The sequence below is a fragment of the Fukomys damarensis genome, unplaced genomic scaffold (genome assembly GCF_012274545.1).
Source record: "Fukomys damarensis isolate Sample0158 unplaced genomic scaffold, DMR_v1.0_HiC HiC_scaffold_16, whole genome shotgun sequence".
NCBI classification, from domain to species: domain Eukaryota; kingdom Metazoa; phylum Chordata; class Mammalia; order Rodentia; family Bathyergidae; genus Fukomys; species Fukomys damarensis.
The window spans coordinates 91,275,946-91,283,286 of NW_022900928.1; the positions used below are offsets into that span (position 1 = coordinate 91,275,946).

Consider the following 7,341-nt stretch of genomic DNA (forward strand, 5'->3'; position numbering starts at 1 on the left):
AAATGTCACATACTTATATTAAATACAAAATAATACTATTCCTAAAACATCAATAAGTCATATACTCTCTTGTAATTAGTTCTGCATCTCAACCGTTAAATGAACTTTTTAAAAGAGTACTACAGCTTATATATTTTTTACTTTTTATGTAGTATATATTGTGATACTAATACATTCTCATATTAAAAAGACAATTTAGTGGAAGAATCTTCCTTTTGATATTTTCATCACACAAACAGCACAATACATTTTTTAAAAAGTATGTGTGGATAACAACAAAAAGACAAATTAAAACAATAAAAAATTGTCCTTATTTACAGGACCTAATTCAGTTTTCTTTTTTAAAGACTTCAAAGACAAAATACAGCTTAAAAATCTAAGATGAATTAAAAAATTGTTTATTAAACTACTAGTCTCCAGCACCATTTCCTGTTTTCTCTGTCTCTTCCCTTGCTGTTTTCACCGGTCCAGCTGCACCATTTTCATGACATTCTTCATCACTGTCAAATTTTGTTTTCTTGCCCTGAAACTACACTTTTCCCTTAGCAGATCCAGGCTGGGTGGCTTTCTTTGCTTTTCCTTTAAATCTGTATCCTGTTGACTCCCATTTGTTTAGAGATTCTTGTTGATTTTCTATGACTTTTTTTTCAAAGCTTCTTTTCCCACCAATCCTTCCAGTACTTCCCATGTTACTTCTTTGTTCCTCAATTATAGGCTACCACTGTTTGCATCTTTGGCTTTATCCAGTGCTTCCTTGACTTTTTCTTTTTCTTTTCTTTCTTTTTTTTCTGGTACCAGGGATTGAACTTGGGACCTTGTGTTTGCGAGGCACGTGGCGAAACCACTGAGCCAAGTCCCTAGCCCTTCCTTGGCTTTTTCTTTAAATAGAATTAGTCCCTCTTTTGCTCCTCTGACAAAGTCAATTCATTTTATTTCACCATGATTTGAGAAAAGGACATGCAAATGTTCTCTATAGGTGATCATCTAAGTCACCTGAAAACTTCAGCAAGCACCCAATCTTTTCTTCTAGAGAGTTCACTTCAGCTTCTGCTAACTTCTGTTTTACTTATTGCTCTTGTTTAGCTCTTAGTTTAGCTTCCACCTTATTTTGCTTTCTTTCTTCATTTTTCTTTGCAAAATAATCTTCCTTAAAATGTATTAGCAAGTCTGTGTCTTTTATACTTCTGTCCTGGAGTGTCTACTAATTTCTGAGCACATTAAATGCTATTGAACACAGCAAATAATGTAAATGCTTTGTGTAATGTTCTTCTGACTTGGATATTTAGTACTTGACCTTTATCTTCTAGCCATTCTTTGATTTCATCGAGGGTTGCATCCACTGGGAAGCCTTTAATATAAACAGACCTGTTTTTCCATCATTTTATACATATCAGTCACTTCAGGGAGGGGCTTGTTTGGAGAACTTCTGATTTTAGTTTTATCTTCACTGATTTCCATGAGTTCTGCTTTAGTTTGCTCAATGCTTCCACTATTACATTAAAGTCTGTGTTAGGTGATTGAGCCGTTGAATTTTATCATTATTTCCAAGGGTACCCAGACTTCATCCAATTTGATCTATTCCTTTAAAAAATTGTCCCGTGGCAAACTGAATTCTCCAAAATAATATGCAGTCTGATGACAGATTTTGGCCTTCAGTGCAGCTAGTTTCTCATTTTCACCATTTTCAGCCACTGTGGCTAATCTTTAAGGCTGTGATCCCACACCCGTGCTACAGGTCCACTAACAATGACAGAGACCTCCCCACTTCTCAGCCCTGCCAGCCTAAATGCTTAAAGAAGATGGGCACTCTTCCGGCAGTCCTTGCAGGCCCCTATATAATGAATTTTTAAAACCATTAGCTTAGAGTGCATTTAACTCATTTCTGAATGCTAATGAAATTTATAGATTGCAAATCATTTGTACATGGCATTCATTAAATTGTGATTTTAGATATTAAAATACATAAGTCTTTCTTAATCAAAATTATAGGAAAGATGAGGCATGATTCAATTTTTTTTCTATTTTCATTTCTAGGAAATGGATATAATTTTTCTAAAAATTTAACTGTATAATTTATATGACTTTAAACTGCACAGACTTGAAAAAAAAAGGTCCCTAACTTGAAAGTTTAACCATGATCAATTTACTCTGTGGAGTGGAGACAAGGACACTAAATATGAGATTGTAGGGGAAGATGTCATCTTCAATATGAACTAAGAAGTGGCAAAAATTTGTAAGGGAAAATTTTGACTTTTAAAAGTTTTCAGAGCAGAAGTATTTACAAAAACCCTAGGGGATAAAAATATCTGTGTGCTGAGCAAAAAATCCCCAACAACAACAACAACAACAACAAAACAACAAAAACCGTGTGACATTCCATTTTTGCAGCCTAACTTTCTGCCTGTGGCACTCTGCCACAGAAATCCTGGTGTGTTTCAGTCCCCCAAAACTATAAACAGGCGTATTTAGTTTTAAAATATTTTTAATTAATGTCAACATCTTTAAGCAACTGGTTTTTACACTAAAATTTTGATATCAGTATTCTCTTAAAATATGAGAATGTCTGGCAACATTCAGCTCACAGCACATCACCACATGCTTTGAAATGGAGACCCTGAATTTATACAGCAAAAAGTGTCAGAAAAGTGACCTGAAACTTAAAAATAGGTTAAATAATAAGAGATCCCTTTTATTGATTCTTCATGCTACTCTTCACATGCTACTGAGGTTTTGTTCATGAAATGTTTTCCTAAGCCAATGTCTTCAAGATTTCTACCTAACCTCTCTTCCAGCCAGTTTAGTGTTTGTTTTAATATTTAGATCTTTAATCCAGTTCAATTTTAGTTTAGTGCATGTTGAGAGATATACGTCTAGTTTTAATCTCTGGCAAGTTGAAACCCAACTTTTCCAGTACCATTTATTAAAGGGGCTATCTTTCCTCCAGTAATGGTATTTGGCTCCTTTATTGAAGATGAGGTGGCTGAGTGTGGCTGGAGTTGTTCTGCATCTTCTAATTGTTTCCACCGATCATCAGGTCTGTTTCTTTGCCAGTACCATGCTGTTTTTATGCCAGTAACTTTGTAGTATAGTTTCAAGTTGGGAATTGTGATACCCACTACCTTGTCTTTATTGTCTAGAATTCCTTTTGCTATTCTAAGTCTCTTCTTCACAGCAAGAGAAACCACCAACAGTGTGAAGAGACAACCCACAATGTGGGAAAATATTTTTACCAGCTGTTTTGCAGACAAAGGTCTATTATCTAGAATATATAAAGAACTTAAAAAAATCACACCTCCAAAATTTAAAGATCCAATCCAAAAATGGGCATCTGAAATGAACAGACATTTCTCAGAGAAAAAAGTAGATATAGCAAATAAACTTGAAAAAATGTTCAACATCACTGGTCATTTGGGAGATGCAAATGAAAACAATACTGAGATTCCACCTCACACCAGAAAGAATGGCTGCTATCACGAAATCAACCAATAACAAATTCTGGCAGGGATGTGGGGAAAAAGGAATCCTTCTCCACTCTTGGTGGAAATGTAGACTGGTACAACTACTGTGGAAATCACTAAGGAGATAGCTCAAGTAACTAGGATTAGAGGTCCCATTTGACCCAGCTATTCCCTCGCTGGTTATCTTCCCCAAAGAATTAAAGGAATCATACCACAGTGATACATGTGGACCCATGTTCATAGTGACGCAGCTTGTAGTAACTAAAATTTGGAAACAGCCCAGTTGCCTATTTGGTATGTACAGTTCCTCTGGTATGAGAAACTGAAAGTACATAAGCATCAAAATGTATTATAGATAATGTGAAGTAGGAAGAAAAGGTCCAAAGGGGAAAGGGAAATGGGAGGGGTATGGGAAATGAAAGAAGGGAATCTAACTAATATGAGAAAATGAGAAAATGGAAACAAAGTCTGTGTAAATAGAGAGGGGTGGAGGGGTTCAAGGGAGGGCAGGGAAATGGGGAAAATAAGAATCAAAAAATATTATGCAAATGTACAAATCTCCAATGATGAATGTCATTATATTGTATACCTAAAATATACCAATAAAATTAATTTTTTAAATATAGGTTAAACAGAGTATTGTTGTTTTCACAAAGCAATTTCTGGCTTGATTTTATTTTATGTAGGCTATTTTGTGAAGTCAGAGAATATGTGATTTTTAAATTTTCGTATAGAAAAGATATTCTTATGAAATGATTGGACATGAAAATAATTTCTGTTGAAAGGAATAAATCGTCAGAATATTCATGGTTTATTTCTATGTTATACATTACCCTTATTGTACACACTCTGAAATAGTATCCTAATTCACTTATCAAATACTCTGTTTCCCTAATTCAATGAAACCTAGTCAAGTTTTACAATCACAAAATGTCACTCTTTAATTGAAAAGTTGAATAATATCTTTGGCTAATCTTTATTTGACATTTGTGGAGAAGTCATAGTTAGAACTTAGTAAATTATGATTTAACAAAAGTAATGAAACTGAGATGTTAAACCAATGAGTAAGTGAAACATCATATTTTATTATTGATTTTTACTGTTGTTTAGTTTTATTTTTCTTGATATTGTTTGGATCCATAGTCAAGTAAGAAAGTAGTGTTGATTATATTTATAAAGACACAGTAGCCTTCTGAGAATTTGGAGTATTGTGACAAAAATACGTTAAAAAAACGTATTACAAATCGCATGCTTAAATGTGGAGATAGGATATCATGGAGATCAAAAGAAAACCATGTGTCTAGAAGGAGTGGGGGTAGGAAGGTCTAGAGGAGATAGGATAAGGAGGCATCACATGAACAAAAGAGAAAAGCATTCCTGAGAGTGAGAAGCACAGTGAATGTAATCACTGCGCATGTCAAATGTGTACTAATACAAATAATAATTTTAAAAAATGAGTGAGAAGCAGTCATTGTCTGGCAGGTACATATAAATAAACAGTGGCTGGGTGACAGGAATGAGCCTTTCTTTAATTCTGTCTCAAGACACAGAAGGTTATATATGTTTCACATGTCAATCACTCATTCTGGATTCTAGTGTGATTCAGCAAGCTACTCCTTTATTCTGAATCTTATTTCATTCCTTTGATATAAAGTTGTTTATGTTTATAGCATTTTTGGTGATATTTCATCCCTATAGATCATCTTAAATTCAAATTCAAATTCTAGAGGGAGCAAACTGATCATCCAAGATCTTACTTGAATTGTTAAGCAGAGTATATCCAATTGACAACAGCTAAGCAGATGCAACAGTTTGTTGTAGATTCTCCACAGGTAAATATTTTAGTAACTCTGGTGATATCACATTCTACTCTGTGCACATGGGAGTGTATGCTGCCAGAGATTGGTGATCAAAAGAATTTTAACATGTCCTTTGAACTCAGGAGATACTGGATTGACTTTTCAACAATGAACAATTTGAGGTCTGCTGTCACATCTCACTTTTCAAGGGAAGTTCTTTTGTCTGGAAAATTATAGGTGTCTATGATACTACTGTACTTATCTAAGTGCAGTCTTTCATCCAGTGATATTTTTATGTTTTTCCAAATGACTCCAAATGAATATGTATGAAGTTTCAATGTTGTGTGTTTTTACAAACACAGATATACCTGAATGGGTAATGAAATTTTATTGTACTCAATACACATCCAGGTTTTAACATCTTTCCCATTATTTGTAGCTTTAGGTGATGAGTTAATTTCACAAAAATATTCAAAATGATTTTTTCTGGAAGGCTTTTCAATGCAAAGATATGACTTGAAAGAAAGATGAAAGTTTGAAATAGACAAATTTCACTAAGACATATTAATCTCAAGTCAAAATTGCAGACTGAGGATCATTTATTCTTTATACTGCAGGAAGTACTACAGTATGCCAGTGAAAAACTGTACCTGATGGATAGGATTCTATGTTCAATACTGAAGATAAATGGTTAAAATGGTTGTAAGTAGCTAGGACATGATGAGAACCTAAATCAAACAGTACTTGCTTATAAAGACTAGCTCTGAGGCTGGCAATTTCTAGTGCTATTAGGGCTTTCTTCAGAATTCTCAGCTATACAATTACCACATAATCTCATGTCAAGGTCAGTCATTGGCAGACACAATTCATTTATATTTTTTGAGTACCAGTTATATAGAAACTGGTGAAAATACAAACATAATCTACATAAAAAGCAGCATTCTTCTGAGTCAGAAAAGTCAATTAAGTATTTAAAAATATTTTATTATTTGCTTTTACATAAATATCTGCAAATGAATTAAAATTGTGGAGTGAAAAGCAAAATTAATTCAAAAGAAGGGATAAATAGTTCCAGAAGATTGTTGAGCATTATTACTTTAAATTGAGTTATTTCTCACGGTGAATTACAGAGGCAGCGGCATTCCAAACAAAGATCAAGTTACAAGAATATACAAATAGTGAAAAAGAAAAATAACTGAAAACAAATTATAGCTAAAAATTGCTGAAGCAGAGTCCAAGTTGGATTAGGAACAGAACATTAATTTGGTAGTTTAAGAGGCAGACTTTGAAGAGTATTGATTCCCATATAAAAGAAATTGCCCTTTATCCTGACCTGATTGAGGAACAATTGCTTATAGCACTAAAATATCCCACAGGCAGTAATATGATGTCACTGGAAATTCAGGAGCCAGGGAAATCTTGTTTATTTTACACATTTTCTGGTAACAGAAAAAATATTTGAAAACTTTCTTTATGTGGTGAGCTAACTACCAGCAGTCCCTCCATAGTTTCCTTAAACAGTGTCTGTCTTCTTCCATAAGTAAATAAATCAACAAGTATATTTAGAACAAAACTCTAAAAGGAGCCAGAATATTACTCTCCAAAGTGCCTGCATAGCTCAGCAACTATCCTCCTCAGAAAGGAGCTGTGGGCTTTGATACCTTCCCACTTCTTGCATTGAGATTTTTCCCTCTAAAGTCAGCCAGTTGTTTGTGTATGAGAATTAAGTATATTAATTCTTAATTTACAGACATGCTAAGGAACCCAAAAGGAAGAAATGTAAGAAGGTAGGAAAGATGTTTGGCTTCCTGGAAGACCATAAGGAGATATGTAAAATTGGTCATGGTGACTGCTTAGCCAGCCTGCAAATATTCAGCAGTCATCTATGAAGAATGGTCTTTTATGTACATGTGTCTGCTCCACTGGAGAGAAACTGTGTTCCACTCCTGAGAAAAAAAAAGTATTTAAACACTACCTTTTCTGATTCATCATCTTTAGCATTATAAATTTTTTTGTGGAAGGAATCTGTCAATCAAATCTATAAAATCCAAAACAAAATTCAACAAATTAAAAGGATGTCTTGA

The 7,341-nt window shown here is 34.0% G+C and overlaps 1 protein-coding gene and 1 pseudogene across 2 annotated transcripts in view; both read right to left on the minus strand.

Annotated features, from left to right (window-relative positions):
* Positions 1-7,341, minus strand: part of Cntnap2 (contactin associated protein 2) — a 2,025,293-nt gene that overhangs the window by 1,322,165 nt on the left and 695,787 nt on the right. The gene's annotated exons all lie outside the window — the stretch shown is intronic.
* The window catches only part of LOC104872368, a 7,491-nt pseudogene continuing 665 nt past the window's right edge, over positions 516-7,341 (minus strand).